Raw genomic sequence first — 18,433 nt, forward strand, 5'->3', positions numbered from 1 at the left:
CAGAGGGAACTAGTGTAAAACTGAGTTTATCATGGCAATCCCTTTTTTCCCTTATTTTCCTTCTTATTTTGTATCTTGGCCACTTAAAAGCTTTATTTTAAATTCCAAATCACAAAAAATAATATATGGTAAAGCATGAAAAAAATGTTGATGGTAATTTTAAAAATTTCAATTATTCTAGGAGTGTCTGAAGTAAAATGTGAAAGTCTAGCTCTCATAACCAAACAGTATTATGTAATGTCTGTGTCTACTTCTTGAAAATTCTCATATAATATAATGAAACAAACCTAACTTTTCATGCCTCTTTGTATAGAATCTGGGTGAGTAGTACTGTTTTCAGAGGGACTTTTCTGTGCCAAACTATTTGCTGAAAAAGAAAGAAGAGCTTACGTTCAAGTAGGAAAAGTAATGGCTCTGTTTCCAGAGTCTGAAGCAGAATGTCTGGAATTGCTTAACTGCTTTCTGCCTCAGTCATCTGGTCCTTATATAAACCTTTTACTATTTAGAAGTTTCGCGTGGGGACCAATCCAGTTCAATCCAGCACCAAAATCAACAATCTCTGCTCCAGTCATTTGTTTGAAACCTTCTGTCTCTTAGACACCAAAAATGAAAGTACCAATTTTTAGGTTTCAAAAGAGGTGCTAAGCATCCAGAGCAGGCATCTGCACTGTCTTGAAAATTCCAAGCACTTTCTCTTTATCAAGGAATTTTTGGCAATGAGTGTTCAGATAATAAAATAGAGACATATCTTTCTTTCAGAAGATCCTTGTGATCAATGGACAGAACAGTCTCCTTGTGCTGAGGAGGTAAAGTAGGAGAGCATTTGACCCACAAATTGGTTCAATGAGAACTTGGATTAACTCTGGCTAAATGTGGTGCTGGGCTGCTGGTACAATTTGTCTCTTAACTATAATACAAGGATTTTAAAAACAGTTTTATATATTCTTCATCAAATCGTCACTGTAATCCAAGGTGACTGACTTCAAATCCTGTGCCCCATGCTGTTTTACAATGTGCTAATGTTTAATATTGCCATTCACTACTGACCACTCTGAGGTATATTTACTATTATTGTGACCTTAAAGCTGCTGCTTAGTGGAATCTAAGGCCTGCACTTTCTAACAAGACATCAGTACAGCCATGCTTCTCACTTCCCTGAGGCTTTTTTTCATTTAATTCCAGTTTATGGACTTTAAATTGGTACAACTTTTCTGGGTAGCAGGTAGGGAATTAAATTAAGCATGTGTATACCATTTGAGGCAGCAATTCCATGTCTTGAAATGTACCCTAAGGAAATAGTTAAGAATGTGCACAGGAGCATGGAAACAATAAAATTCATCAACCTAAATACCTAATTTTGGTGTTTACTACATATGTAAATTTATGGAAAGATAAAAAGAAAAAAGGATATCTACCAATGAAGGGGTATATGGAAATATAGATAATTGTTCTAGAAACATACAAATACACATGAGCACTCATGAATATACACATGAAATTAGTCATCAAGTTCTATTCATAAAAACGTAAAAAGTACCCATATGGGTTTCAGGGGCACAAGGAGGACAAACTCATAAATGAGCTAGATCTGTTCTAAACCCAGTTGTGAAATGTCTTCTTTAGCAATAGAAACTGACAGTGTCATTCATCTCACCATTATTTACTATAAGAAAAATGCATTAGATGTGTGGTAAGATTATGAAAGATTTATATTCTTTTGATCTTTTGTATTAATTTTTCCTTTATGGGGAAGTGTTATGAGATAAACATAAATTACAGAATGAAGATCTATCAGTCAAAAATTGTGAGTTTCACATTAATATAAGTACACAAGTTCCTGTAATTTTATTTTATTTTTAATTTTTTAAAAAAGATTTTATTTATTTATTCATGAGACACACACACACACACACAGAGAGAGAGAGAGAGAGAGAGAGAGAATGGCAGAGACACAGGCAGAGGAAGAAGCAGGCTCCATGCAGGAAGCCCGATGTGGGACTTGATCCCAGGACTCCCAGGATCACAACCTGAGCCAAAGGCAGACGCTCAACCTCTGAGCCACCTAGGCATCCCACTTTTATAATTGTAATAGCATGTGGAAACTCATTTGGTATGCCCTAAATCAAATTAAATTATAGTGAAATTATAAAGGGGTGAGGATATTCTTTGGTATAGCAAAAATCAGCACTAAGAATCCATATCACTTTTGAACATAAATAAAAATACAGACATGAAGACTTAGAGGTGGAACACATTACAGCAGTAAACAAAACCCCACAGATATCACCCTCACTCTCCTTCAGCTTGTAACCTAAAGGGTGAATAGTGAATCCAGCAGTAATTATGAAGATTGTAACTACTATGATAGGGGATGTCAATTTACTGTGGGAGCAGAGTAGATAGCACAATTACCCGACTGGGCTTGGGTGTGTTGGGGAGGCTTCCCACAGGAAGTGATGTTTAATCTAGGACCTGAGGGATAGCAAGACTTTAGCTTAGTAAAGAGAGGGCAGGGCTAATCTGAGACCCTAGCCAAATATAAAAGTCAGGAAATACTCTATGACCTGCTTTATCCCCAGGGAAATCCTGTGTGGAAATCCACTCCCAGGAGTTGGGCATGTCCGGAAAGGTGCGTGAAACTTAACAGTACAATTGTAGAAAGTGCCTGAACTCTGCAGCTCATGCCCAGGAGAGAAACCATGAATGAGACTTCCCAAGATCTGTCTCTTTCTACACCATCTTGGCAGTGAGCTCTAGTTAGAAGGACATAAATCACAGATAGTAGCCACAATTGTTGTTGAGAGTTGCTCAACACAACAAACAGAACAATAGAGTTGCTGAATATTATGTTGTACACATGAAACTAATGTAACATTGTGTGTCAGCTATACTCAAAAAAAAGTGAATGTATAAGTGAGAAGGTAGCTGAAATGCTCAAAACATCAGGATGATTCTATTCTACTACTGCCCCCTTCTCTTTAGGAATGTCTTCCAGGATTTCTGGACTCTGGTTTATGCTAGTAGGCTACAGTGTCTGAGCTGGGTCACATGTGTATAGGTGAACACTAACACTGGGCATATATTTTTTTTACTTCTTTTGCAATTGCGATTTTGTTTGAGTCCTTTCTTTCTTTCTTTTTTTTTTTTTGTTTGTTTTGATGAATCTTGCTAGATGTTATCAATTTAGTTGATCTTTTCAAAGAGCCAGATCCTGGTTTCTTTGTTCTATTGTTTTTTTTTTTTTTTTGATTACTGATTTAATCTCCTTGCTGGAAATTGGCCTGTTCAAATTTTTTATTTCTTCCTGCTTCAGTTTTGGAAGGTTATACATTTCTAATAGTTTATCCATCCCTTTTAAAGGGTATAATTTGCTGGCATATAGCTTTTCATAATATTCTCTCACAATTGTTTTTTTTTTAAGTTTCTATATCATTTATTTCTGCCTTAATCTTTATTATTTCCTTCCTTCTTCTGGTTTTGGCTTTTGTTTGTTCTTCTTCCAGCTCCTTTAGGTGTGCGGTTAGTTTCTTTACTTGATATTTTTTCTTGCTTCTTGAGGTAGGCTTGTACTGCTCTATACTTCCCTCTTAAAACCACTTTTGCTTCATCCCAAAGGTTTTGAACCATTGTGTTTTCATTTTCACTTGTGTCCTTGTAGTTTTTTATTTCTTCTTTAATTTCTTGGTTGACACATTCATTGTTTAGTAGTATGTTATTTAACCTCCATGTATTTGTGGTCTTTCCAGATTTTTTCTTATGATTGACTTCTAGTTTCATAGCATTGTACTCAGGAAAGATGCATGGTATGACTTCTATCTTTTTTTTTAATTTGCTGAAGCTTGTTTTATGGTAATATGTGATCTATTCTGGAGAATGTTCCACACACACACATCTCCTAAGATGGGTTGGGGTTGCCTATTTATCCTCTCTCAAGTCATAGGCAGTTCCTAAGTTCATTAGCAATATCTTGCTCTAGTATACTTCCAGAAAGCTCTGTCTGGTTGATGGAGCACGAACAGCTTTCTCATTCCCCAGATTCCTGCTCTGTGATATTCAAGCTGCAGCCCACATTAATGACAATGGTTATTTTTGTAAATTTTATTGAAAAAAATAGTTTCTAGTAATAAAAATCAACAATACTTGAAAAATTAGATTAGAAAGCAGATATATAACATAATCCCAATCCATGTCAAAAGATAAATATGGATGGAAACTTCCTGAAGAGATAAACACATAGTCTCATTTTCTACTATCTCCAAAGTCTCTCATTTATTCATTCATCCTTCCATTCATCATGTAGTGTTTGAATGTCTCCTGTGTGCCTCCCACTGCCAGCCTAAATCTTGGCTTCCTGACCTCATTTTTCCTGTGTTCCAGAAGTATAATAGTCTACACTCCACTAGATCTGCCCAGTGTTAGTGCTCACTTATACACATGTGACCCAGCTCAGACACGGTAGCCTACTAGCAATTTAATAATCAAAAAAACCCCAACAAACAAAGTACAGGACCAGACAACTTCACAGGTGAGTTCTACCAAGCATTTGAAGAAGAATTAATACCTAATCTTCTCAAACTATTCCAAAAAAATAGAAGAGGAAGAAAACCCCCAAATTCATTCTATGAGGCCAGTATCACCCTGATACCACAACCAGATAAGGATACCACACACACACACACACACACACACACACACACACACAAACACAGAGAGAGAGAACTACAGGACAATATCTCTGATGAGCATGGATGCAAAATAATCTCAATATAATATTAGCAAACCAAATCTAACAATACATGAAAAAAGTCATTCACCATGATCGAGTGGGATTTATTCATGGGATGCAAGAGTGGTTAAATATTTGCAAATCAATCAGCATGATACATCACATCAATAAGTGAAAGGGTCAAACCATATGATCATTTCAATAGATGCAGAAAAAGCATCTGACAAAGTATAACATCCATTCATTATAAGAACTCTTAACAAAGTAGGTCTAAAGGGAACATACCTCAACATAATAAAGGCCATATATGAAAAACCCACAACCTCATAGTCAATGGGGAAAAGTTGACTCACTGGGCTTTCCCCCTACAGAGACTATATACATCTTAGAAAAGAGCATAGGCAGTAATGTCTTTGATATCAGCTGTAGCATCATTTTTTCTAACTATGTCTCTTGAGGCAAGAGAAATAAAAGCAAAAATAAACTGTTTGGACTACATCAAATAAAAACCTTCTGCATAGTGAAGGAAACAATCAACAAAACTGAAAGACAATGTACAGAATGGGAGAAGGTATTTGCAAATGACATATTTGATAAAGGGCTAGTATCTAAAATACATAGAGAATATTTACAACTCCACATCCAAAAAGCAAATAATCCAATTTAAAAATGGCCAGAAGACACAAAGAAATATTTCTTTAAGGAAGACATCCAGATGGCTAACACACATGAAAAGATACTCAACATTACGGAGATGCAAATCAAAATACAATGAGATTCACCTCACACTTGTCAGAATGGCTACAAACAAAAACACAAGAAACAACAGATGTTGGCAAGGATGAAAAGAAAAAGAAACCCTTTTGCATTCTTTTTGGGAATGCAAACTGGTGCAGCTACTGTAGTAAATGGTATGGAGTTTCCTCAAAATGTTAAAAATAGAACTACACCAAGATACAGTAATAACACTACTGGGTATTCCTCCTCCTCCAATACAAAAACACTATTCAAAAGGATATATGCACATCGATGTTTATTGAAGCATTATTTACAATAGCCAAATTATTGAAGCAACCCAAGTATCCATCAATAGATGAAGGGATAAAGAAAAATGGTATATAAATATGATGGACTATTACTCAGCCATAAAAAGAATAAAATCTTGCCATTTGTAAGGGTATGGATGGAGCTAGACAGTATAATACTAAGTGAAATATATCTGTCAGAGACAAATGCCATATGGTTTCATTCATATTTGGCATTTAAGAAACAGAACAACTGAGCAAAGAAAAAAAGAGAAAGGCAAATCAAGAAACTGACTCTTAATTACAGAGAACAAACTGAGGCTTACCAGAGGGGATGTGGTTGGGGAAGTGAGTGAAATGGGTGATGGAGATTAAGGAGTGTGCTTGACATGAGTACCAGGTGTTGTATGGAATTGTTGAATCACTATATTGTATACCTGAAACTAATATAGCACTGTATGTTAACTAACTGTAATTAAAACAAAAAAGGAGATGTGTGTGTGTGTAAATATTTGGAGTTATATATTTTAACATCTTTTACACATATTGGTTTATTTTGAAATAAAAGATATTACTCTATAGTTTATAACTAGATTTTTCCCATTGTAAAGTATATTGTGAGCACCTTTCGATACCAATACATATATTTTGGGGCACCTGGGTGGCTCAGTGGTTGAGCGTCTGCCTTTGGCTCAGACGTGATTCTGGGATCCTGGGATGGAGTCCCACATCAGGCTCCCTGCAGGGAGCCTTGCTTCTCCCTCTGCCTATGTCTCTGCCTCTCTCTCTGTGTCTCTCATGAATAAATAAATAAAATCTTAAAAAAATACCCATATATTTTTCATGATCAGTTTTTTAAATTCAGTTTAAAACTAGCTGTTTCCTATGTGTTGAAAGTATCAATACAATTATTTTTCACATTATGAGATCAATATGTGCTTATTGAAATAAAATGAAATAGTATAGCAATACATTATTTGAAGGCAAAATTTAACTTCTATATTTATTTCACAATGCTTTAATCCATAAAGCCACTACTGTCAGTAGGCTATGTGTCCTTCCAGATGTTTTTCCTTGCTAATTACTTATTAACTTAAATATATCAACAGATTATATATACATGTAATTTTATATTCCTTTGCTGAAAAGGGGTTATTCATAATGTTCTGAAATTATATCCATAATATTCTGAAATATTCTGTTTTATTTTCATTTCTATAATTAATTGTAGTTGAATTCTTTCACTTTTTAAAAAAAGATTTTATTTATTTATTCATGAGAGAGAGACACACACACAGAGGCAGAGACAGAGGCAGAGGGAGAAGCAGGCTCCATGCAGGGAGCCCCATGCGGGGCTCAATCCTGGAACTCCAGGATCACACCCTGGGCCAAAGGTAGGCCCTAAACTGCTGAGCCACCCAGGGATCCTGAATTCTTTCACATTTTATTGCTAGTGTTCCTCTGTGAGATTTCTGCCTCTTAATAAGTATTTATAAATCTCCATTTATCTCCATTATTATTTATACATTTTTGATTTATAAGGCAATACAACAAGTGTTTGAAAATGCACTGGTGGGCATGCTTCACTGTCCTGATCATCTGTAGGTAAATTCCAGTGCCCTGAATAATTAGATTCAAAGCCTAGGAGGCTGCAGGTTAATTTGGAAAGATCTTGGCCCTAAGGGACAAATAGGTTTTTAGTGCCTCTGTTACTTATAAGCCTAGAGACTTGGGGCAAATCACTTAATCTATGAATCTTATAGACTTCATATGTTTACTATTTTTTTAAAAAATTTTTTTAATTTTATTTATGATAGTCACAGAGAGAGAGAGAGAGAGAGAGAGAGAGAGAGAGAGAGGCAGAGACACAGGCAGAGGGAGAAGCAGGCTCCATGCACCGGGAGCCTGACGTGGGATTCGATCCCGGGTCTCCAGGATCGCGCCCTGGGCCAAAGGCAGGCGCCAAACCGCTGCGCCACCCAGGGATCCCGACTTCATATGTTTAACGGCAATAATTCTAGTTACATTGAATGGTGATATTAAGAATACAGGAGATGAAATATAATGTTTATCCCATATAGTAGAAATTATATAAATGTTACATTCATTCTTCTTATTTCACCTTCCCAAATTGCAACACCAATACTTCTGCCTGAACCCAACACCATCTCAGGAACCAGCTAATTCATGTGACTCCTTGCTTAGCATAAGGTGCACATTTCAGCCCTACAATCATCAATACAAAATATTGTTGCATTAGTTATCATAACGTGTGATATAGATGACACATAAGAAAACAATCAAACCATTTCCTGTTGTTTCACTTTCCACGTTAATTTTAGAAGTTTCCCATTGAGTCCTGGAAAGACTAGATGCTACAGGAGAACAAAGCATAACAGCCAGTCTGTTTGAGAGATATTTGCATTGAGATTCAGGTCATTGAGTTGCAGTTATATTCAAGTCACTTATCTCCTTTCAACTTCATTTTCTTTTTTTTTTTTCAACTTCATTTTCATAACAAAATAATGCTGTCTGTAAATTGTTAACGTGGATTTTGAATACACACAATGCATCACCATAAGTTTCCCAATAATCATGTGATCTTGCACAAGTTATTTAATCTAAGCCTTTGTTTTATCTCTAAACGGAGCATAATAGTATTACCTATTCTACATAGTGGTAGGGAAGAATTAAGTAGATATCACATGGAACAGTCTTAGCATAATAACTAGCACATAAGAGCTGTAATTTTAGCCATTATTGCTATTAATGTTCTTCTCATCCAAGGCCAGGATGTGAGGTAAGTGAGGCACCTAGAGCACACAATTTAAGGAGCCCTCACAGGATGGTACAAATGCTGATTCCACACATGGAGAATATGGAGTTTCTCTTTAAGTGGGAGGGCTTCTTTTAGACAGGCCCTACCCTAGTCCATAGCAGGATTTCAGGTGGATGCTCTATTTTTGCCTAGTAAGGAATCCAGAGAACTCTGAGCAACTGCAGGGTGTTTGGCACTGTGATTTTTCCCATATGTATTTTACCTAATTTATTCATCACTCATAACTCTGATGTGAATAACTGTCACCTCCATTTCACAGATTAGGAGACTAAGGCACAGAAAAATGAAGTACCTTGTTTTGGGCCATACATTCACTAAATGGGTAAAGATGAGAACAAGTGTCCTTTTCATTGCCAGCTCCATGTTTCTTCCAATATACAACAGAGCCTCGGCTGTAAATCCCACATTTGTAAACCAGGGTGTTTTCTTATTGTGTTAATGTGTAACAATATTGAAATGCATATGCTTTTTCTGATATGTAGGTCCTACTCCTTTCTCTTTCATTCACCAACTATCTTATTTTGGGCAAGTCATTGAACTTCTCTGGGCTCCATATTGTCACTTGTAAAAGAAAGTAAGTTAGATGTCATTGTCAAGAACTCCCTATTAGAAAAATATAAAAAATGAGACTATAAATCTTATGTTTTATATATACAGAATAACACATAAGGATATAGAGTAATGCAGGGTATATTTATTTGGAAATGTTCAGGATATAGAAAATATTTTTTTGGCTTTGAGTTGTTAAGAAAAAAAGCAAAACCTGAGTGTATTGGCTGTGACTATAAAATAATAACATTGGGGGGGATCCCTGGGTGGCTCAGCGGTTTGGCGCCTGCCTTCGGCCCAGGGGGTGATCCTGGAGTCCTGGAATCAAGTCCCACATCAGGTTCCCTGCATGGAGCCTGCTTCTCCCTCTGCCTGTGCCTCTGCCTCTCTCTCTCTCTCTGTCTCTCATGAATAAATAAATAAAATATTTAAAAAAAAATAAAATAAAAGAATTACATTGGTATTTTTTTTTGAGGATTATAAACTGATTTCGAATTCAGTTGCCAACGTCTTGATCAGTGATAATTTCATTGCACAGGCATATGGCTTTATGTGAATGGAGGTCTATTTTGAAGAACAAAACTGGTCTGCAGTTCAAATTCTGGCATTGGTGAGAAGAGACAGAGGTGTACCTCATTATTCCATTATCACTTGAATACAGAAAAAGTGAGCCTCGAGTATCGAAGAGGAGGATACCATAGATACGATGAGACGACAGCTAGATTATATCTCTTAAAGCAAAGGACTACTTCAGTTTGACGAGGACTTGAGTGAACTCTGAATGCTTAACTGTTCTATTTTGCAGTAAAATGGTAATCAAAAACTTTAATTCATGGGGATTTAAAGTTTTTCCACATTCTTCTCCCAAAGCTGGAATGGCATTCATAGTAATGAGTCTAAAACTTGTACCTTTTGCAGCAATTAGCTTCAAGATATCATATATTTGGGAACATTTGGGAACACTTGATTATAATATAGAGCTCATTTTTAACCTTCACAATCCTGGATGATTGGTAAGCAGGGCAAGTGGAATCAGATAAGTAAGATCAAAAGAGGTAAAGGAATTTACCCAAACTTGTCACAGAGATACTGAATTTGGTTTGTACAGATCCTGAAAGATCTCCCAACTTAGTTGGACTCTCCAGAAGCCACTCCAAGGAAGGCTTTTTTCCCCCCATGAGTGTCTTGCCTTTTAAGGAACAAAGGAAGAATGATTCTCTGATGTTAATATTTAGAAAGTAAAATAAGAAGACAGGAAAGCACATGAACATAAGAAATGCATGTATAATGCTATTTATTTTTACCTCCCTCCACTCCCCTCTAGAATTTCCTGTGCCCTTGGGAAGGGAACTCTAACTTGAAGCAGAAAAAAACAGTTATCTTCTAGGAGAGGACATTGGGCAAGAAGAATAACAGGAATTCTAAATTACATAGGTCACCCTTCCAGGGGTGAGGTAAGCCCAAATCTCTCCCAGAATCTACCACTGTGTTATGTCAAAAAGGGCTACATAGAAACCCTTTCTTTCTTTCTTTCTTTCTTTCTTTCTTTCTTTCTTTCTTTCTTTCTTTCTTTCTTTCTTCTTTCTTTCTTCTTTCTTTCTTTCTTTTATGAGAATTCACTATGCTCAGATCACGATTAGATCTCAACAAATATTTGTCCAACTTAGTTGCAATTAACTGACTCTTCAGTAAGGTTTTGTTGGTCTTGGTCAGCTATATTCAATTGAAACACTTTTAATAAAGGTAAGCACAAAGTTCTACAAACCCATGAATCGAAAAATCAGCTTGGCAAGATGGGACAAGTAGATAGACAAAAAGCAGAGGGAGTAGCTAAACATGAAATTTAAGATAGTCCACTAGACCACTATATCTATGAGGAAATTTTGTATAGAAACGTAACACAGCTCAGGTAAAAATGTTTCTCTGAATAAATAGTTTCTGAATGAATGAATGAACAAAAGAGGTACAGATTTGGGAATCGTCATCAGGAGATAAAAAGAATATACTATTTCAATATTTAATATCTTTATAAAAATTTTCAAACATTTTGTTTAATAGTGTATATCCTGTTTCATAATGTTATTAAAAGGTACAACGTTTACTAGTGTTTCTTATAGAAATCAAGCCTTTTCTATTGCAGCAAAGGTAGTATATTGATATAATCGCCACCTGCTGGTCAGAGTTAGAACTACATCTCTCGATATCTGGAAGGAGGCTATACAAGGATTTGGGGAGGGAGGGGCCTCTGGTCTGACCCACCAAACAGAGCTTGCTGGAGGCTTGAATCGCACAGGCGGGCCCTCCTGCAGTATCAGATACTGTTTAGATCTCTGAGCTCTGGACAGGAAGTTCCACCCCTGTCTCAGATGAAGAGTAAGCTGCCAGTGTGAGTGTCCCTGAGGGAGTATCTGTGTGTTTGTGTGTGATGTGCATGTTTGTGCATATTTCGTATTTTGGGTCATATATTTTAGACACATTTGCTTTATAATATGTACTTACTCCTACACATAAGTGTGAATAAATAGGATCATATTATACATAGTGTATAATCTACTTTTTATGCTTAATAGTGAATGCTGTTCTAAGTGAGTAGTTCTATAACATTTGTATGAGCTAGATCATAACAAAACGTTTCTCATGCTTTGAGAATTGTATTTCAGTTACTTTTTTGAATTACAAAATTGATATAAGTGTACCTTAAGGACATCAAATCATAGAGAAATGTATAGAGATGAAACTGCTGTTTGCCCGCCTAAGATAAGTGTTCTTAATAGTGTTAATATATTGTACAAATGTTTTTATTCTAGTATAATGGTACTAGCATTTATAAGTACTTTTGTGCACATACATGCACAAAATCTATAGATGCATAAATAAATATGCAGCTATACATATCTATTATTCAGCAAAAAGAAAAGGAACAACATGCTAATCTGCACCTTTTCTTTTTTCTTATGAAATCTTAGGATTTTTATTTGTATTTCTTTCATTATTGTGATTGGGTTATCTTTTCACTGATTTGTTGCACTTTATGCACTTTATGAAAATTACAAGTTACCCTTTACCCATTTCTTACTAGTCAAAAAGAATTATTTATGTTGAGGATGACCATATAATTGATGGTTTGAATTGGGCAGTCTTGAGAATTAAGGTTGCACTGTTAAACAACAGACATAAATTGGGAGCATGTCAAACCATATGGTCACCTTCGGATGTATCATGATTATTAACTCAATATCTATATATATGTGAATAATTTTCCTTCTCATTTTGTATTTTGTTTTATTTTCTTGCAAGTATTTTAAAATCTTATTGATTTTTATTATTAAAAATAATAGATTAATTATAAATGGTTGAAGAATACACTGAGGTGGAGTAATTGCCAATCTACTGGGAAGTTAGACACAGAAAGCATTCAAAGCCCATGAGGCCACAGGAAGCAGAGATTAAAGGTCAGGTTTTAGAACAAATCCAGGTTTAGAGTCCCTGGTCTGTTATTCACAATATTACTAACCTGAATCTATTAGTTTGAGCTCTAGGTTATGAAAAGGATAGTAATCTCTCTCTTGAAAGTTTGTTTTCAGGATTAAATGAAATGAGATATGAAATTACTATGATATATATTGAATTTGATGAATGTTTATTTTCATCACCCAGGTCACTTTCCTAGTTGTTTAAAAGCCAGAGCTGCTTCTTCTTTTTTTAAAAATTTTTATTTATTTATTCATGAGAGACACAGAGATAGAGAGGCAGAGACACAAGTAGAGGGAGAAGCAGGCTTCATTCCATGCAGGGAGCCTGACGTGGGACCCAGGATCACACCCTGGGCCAAAGGAAGGCACTAAACCGCTGAGCCATGCAGGGATCCCAAAAGCTGGAGCTTCTGTACAAGCTCCACTCACTGTTTCAGGGATCAGCCACCTGATTCGGTCCCATATCCAGGTCCCTTGGCACAAGGGGCGAGATTTCATCTCCTTCGTCATCTTAATCACCCTGAGGGATTGTTGAATGGGTACCCAAAGGGGCAACAATGGCAGGAGAGTGTGATCCGGCCTTTTCTCCAGCCTTAGAAGCCCATCTTCCAGAAGGGATGCTGCTCTGTGTCTATTGTGGAGAGATGGCAAGAGCTGGAACCTCCATTCCTGCCTCTTAGAAGATTTATGTATGACTCTGGAAAATTTCTTTACTGTCTGTGAACCTGAATTCCTCTACTATAAAATGGAAAAAAATTGATACTTTTCCCATAGAGTTGCGTGGAGAAAACGAGAAAACTTAAAGAAGTGCTTGGCATATAGTATGCAACTTAAAAAAAATGTTTGTCCTGACCACCTTGACGTTTCATAGAAGAGACTGACATAAAGCAAAGAGCGGAACTGTCAGAGAGATGATTTGGAAATGTAGCAAAAATAAATGAAATGTTTAGATATTTACATAATGTATGAAGTTGAGTGCCATTTCTGTGCTGTGAAATGAGCTGAGGAATTTGGGGAAATGGAAGACAGCTATTGCACTATTTCCTTTTATTCCATGTGACTTCCTGTCCCTGTTACTTCACTTTCTATTTGAACATCCAAAGAAGCAGTTTTCCCTAAGCCCTAGAAAGAGGAGAGTACAGGCAAACCAAGCAAGATAATGAACCTCAGGACCTTGGATGAATCATTTCCCCTGTGCTGACCTCACCACTAATATGGAGTCACATGCAGTATGACTATGGTTAGGGGTTTGAGTCTTGGGTGTTACCATTTGCTGGTTGCATGACCTTTGGCAAATTATGTAACTTGTCTGAGCCCTGTTAAAAAAATCTTCCAAATGGCTGTTATAACAGCAATAACCTACAATTAAATTGTGATGAAAATTAAATGAAAAAGCACACGTAAAACATTTAGTGAAATATCTGGTACTAAGTGCTCAATAAATGTTTTCTTTATGTTCCTTTCTGAGGAAGGATAAAGGGCTTATGCCTAGGAAGGGATGTAGAATATTATCTTGGATGACAAGATTTTACAAAGATGCAATATTAAAACAGTAAAATCTTGGTGCAAGAATTGACGTATATATTGATACAGAATAGAAAAATAATCAGTAGAACCAAGTGCATAGAAACATTGAGTATTTGATAAATGTGTTGCCAATTGCTTGAGAATTCATAATCAATAAGAATTGGTATTGGATCATTGGTAAATTCCTACAGAGGAAATAGAGATCTTATCCTCACATCATATGATATAATATGAAGGCAAAAAAATTAGTACCCAATGGCATATATTCATCCATGTGACTCCAGTCAAATAAAATGTATGTATAGCTGACATGTATGTACATATATGTGGGTGTTTTTGACTGCAAGGGGATGCAGCAAACCATGAACACTGTTTTTCAATAAGAGTGAGATTGGAGGTTATTTGTATCTTTATATAGTTGCCTGTGCTTTTATTAATATCCTAAATGAACATAAATTATTTTCATAGTCAAAAAAGAGCTCATGAATGCTTTTATACTTAAAGAACACAAAGCAGTGTGATGAGTTGAAAAGAGAAAAGGCATTGTGGTTATACATACTTTGTGTTCTTATCTGAGTTCTGCACTTCACTAAGGAGTGACCCCCAGGTAAGATACTTAACTCCTCTGTGCTTCAGTTTCCTCATGCTGAAAAGGAGGAAAGTAATCCTTTCTTCACAGGGTTATTGAAGTAGTTCGATGGAATATCAAAACATAGGTTAATGTGCTGTGTTTTATTCTGAAGTACACCTGGGATCCCATCCCATTCTGTTACTCACATCTGCAAGTTTTTTCATGCCTCTGAATCTCAGTTTGCATATCTTTAAATGTAGTGATGATATTGATCTTGAAAATTATATGTTAGCTGTCAAACAGTGTCATAGTAGGCACTCTCCCTCAGTAACTATTTCCATGAATATTATACATACTAGTAATAGAAAATAAAGAGATGGTTATTTCTGACTAGTGACAGAAGAATTAATGGTAATTATTATTTTTTCAAGTAATTCTTACTTTCTTCTTTTTAATTAAATATTTTTTAAAGATTTATTTATTTGAGAGAGAATGAGAGAGAGTGCATGTGGGAGAGAGGGGCAGAGAGAGAGAGAGAGAGAATCCTGAGGGGACTCTCCACTGAAAGCGGATCTCAACTGGGAGTTCCATCTCATAACCCTGAGATCATGACCTGAGCTGAAATCAAGAGTCTGATGTTTGATTGACTGAGCCACCCAGGTGCTCCAAATTAAATACTTTGTATCTGAGAAGCCTTGATCCAGCCATTCTGACCTGAGGAATTTATCTTACAGCAAAACTTGTTTCAAGAATTTCCTATTTGAAACAATGGTACAATCATGGTGATTGTGTGTATATTTTTAGAACTTGTGTAAGATTTTTCCATAGGATAAATTCCAGAGTAAAAATTTTCAACCAAAGCATATGGCATTGTCAAATGCAGATTTAAAATGTTCAGTACTTATTTCCACTCCCACCAACAATGGGTGAGGGCTTCTCTTTCTCCGCAGTCATCCAGTAAGTTAAGAAGGGGTTTATGCATGTTGACCCAGCAATTCATTCTGCAGGAAATTTTCCTGTAGGACAGTCTTCAGAGTTATATATTGCAGGGGTTTACCCCATGGTTGAGGTGCAAGGACCAAGGGACAAAAGAGTGGAAGAACACTGAAGTGAAACAGTTGAAGTGATGGGCCATGCATTCTCAGCTGGATTGGGAAGGAAGGTGCAGATTTAAGGAGCTAAATCACTGGGAGAAAGTAGAAGGATGAGATGATGGGTTCCATGGTCCATACCCCTACCACCCCCCTCCCCGCACCCTGGGGAACCCAAGGAACTCTGGGTACCTGCTCTGTGCTTGGAGCTAGGATTGTTGCTCTATGCAGTTTTACCTCCCTTAATCCTCATGACAGTTTGCTTTTTTCAGCTCTATGTTCCAGATGAAGAAACTGAGGCTCCAACAGGTGAAGAACTGTATTTCATTGAATATAAGATGCCATCACTTTTAAGACACATGCTAGTTTAGATATTACCAAAAAAGAGAAAATGCTTGCGGTAGTAATGCTAAGTCACCAGTGATTAAAAAGTGAAACAAATGTGTATTTTAGAATGATGAAATGCAACAGCCTGTGTAGGGTTGTTCATCCATTCTGTGGAAAAATTGTCATTAGAGGCTATCTGTTTCTGATGTCAGTCAGATTCTGTGTTCTTGACATAATAAGAATAAGGCAAATTAAATATTATTTTCTCCTCTTATTGCCTTATTGTGTGGTACAGTAGAAATATTTGTATTCCTATCTGATAGCTAGATGCTAGCCCTTTCCCTCCTGCAGAGTGGTTCTATGATCTTGGACAAGTCACTGTATATCTGTGTGCCATATTTTCCTCAGCCATAGGTATTAAAAAGATGGATTCTGTCATCAGGATCACTTTAACCCATTCACATTTTATTATCTAAAATTCTGACTTTCCTGACACTCAGCCTTACGTTACTCTGCCTCCCTCCAATCTGTTCCTTACAGAACAATTTAAAAAGAATCACTTAATACCTTCTGATTAGGGGCCGGGATTGCTTGAGGTGGAGGGTGGAGGGTGTTCTCTTTGAAAAATGCCTGCAGTCACATGGCTAAGTAATGGGATTTACTCCTTCATTCTTCTACTTAATGGAATCCACATTACCATATATGGAGCTTTCTTAATGCAGAACACGTACATACAGAAACAAGTGGAAAGTGCCAGGGTGTTGGAAGTAAGTCAAGCAAAACCTGGTAAGGGCTTGCCTATAAAAGACATGGAAAGATTGCTAAAAGGTAGAAAATAAGTGGTTTTGGTTGAGCTTTAAAATTCTAGTTGAAAAAAGAGAAAGCTGAGGGAGGATGCAAGCAAAGCCATTGAAAAGTTAAGAATTTTTACTTTCATTTCCTTTTAACGCCATTATTTTAATAATAAAATATTATATTGTTAATGTTGACAATACAGACATGTGTAAAGTAAAATTACAGATTATTGTTTCCCTGTCTTTATTTCCTGATCTCTCTAGATTGCGAAGTACTACCATACAGAAATGACCCTTATATAAGATTATTTGTTATTGTGTGTTTGTAAATAAAAAGTTAAATTTCCCAATGTGCATGGACATGGAACACCATTTTCCTCCTTTTAAAAATGTAGGGACCAAACGGATAAATGTGCTAAAGTCAGACACGTCACAAAACACTTTCAGAAAGGAGTAGGGAGCAGAATATTCCAGGACAAAGACAAGTAGGAGAGCTTCAAAATATAAAATAAGACCATTTTAATGTTTACATTGTGTGCATTATAAAAGTGTATTGTTCACCACATGTACCTTAAACAATTCAAAAGATAAATGAGCATATAAAGTAAAATCTGAAAATACCAAGACCTTGTTGTGTAATGTTATGTATCTGCTTCTGTGGGCCTTTAGATCAAAAGCATTTGGCTGATTCTGTTTTCACAAGGACTCTGAAAAACCGTTTCTTGATTACAAAAGAAAAGTGGGGCATCATGTTGCCTCTGACCCATATGAAGGCATTTCTATTACTCATTGCAGCTACTCAGAAAAAGAAGCTTCTCACTACTTCACATTCCATCCCTTTTCAGTCTAAGGGGCTTCTAGAAGTCCATTCCTGACCAGACCTACAGGATGGAGAGCAGAGACCACTTAAAACTGAAAATTGTCAAGATATTTGAATCTTCTAGAACCTTTCATAGACTGTGTGGTGTCTTTTTCTTATTGATTCCTATAATAGATTACATATTCTTCATGAATTCTGGATACTAATCATTTGTTCATCATATTTGTTGCAAATATATTTTTCTAGTTTGAGGCTTGCCTTTTCATGCATTTTAAAATGCATGTTTTGAAAAAAATAAAATGCATGTTTTGATACACAAGTTTTATATTCCATTGTAATTTAATTATCAGTCATTTGATTTATGGTTTGTTCTTTTTGTGTCTTGTTTTAGAAAGTTTCAGAAAGTTAACTCTTATATTTTTACTTTTATGTGTTTCAAGATTTTTTTTTACATTTGGTCTTTAATCCACCTGGGACTGAATTTTTATTGGTGTGAGATATAGAAGCAATTTTATTGTATTTTTTACATATAAATAAACAATTGTCCCAATACCACATATTGAATAACTTCTCTCTTCCCGCTGACCTGATCTGCTACCTCTGTAATAGGTTGAGTTCCCATATGTGTATGGTTCTGCTTCTAAACTCTCTCTGGGGTTCCTATGGCTTATAAAGTTTTGCCAGATTTAGC

At 36.1% G+C, this 18,433-nt stretch overlaps 1 pseudogene; it reads right to left on the reverse strand.

The window, feature by feature from the left end:
• The window catches only part of LOC112649330 (40S ribosomal protein S23-like), a 29,250-nt pseudogene extending 16,128 nt beyond the window's left edge, over positions 1-13,122 (reverse strand).
• Between the last annotated feature and the right edge of the window lie 5,311 nt (positions 13,123-18,433).

This window comes from Canis lupus, chromosome X, assembly GCF_003254725.2.
Source record: "Canis lupus dingo isolate Sandy chromosome X, ASM325472v2, whole genome shotgun sequence".
NCBI classification, from domain to species: domain Eukaryota; kingdom Metazoa; phylum Chordata; class Mammalia; order Carnivora; family Canidae; genus Canis; species Canis lupus.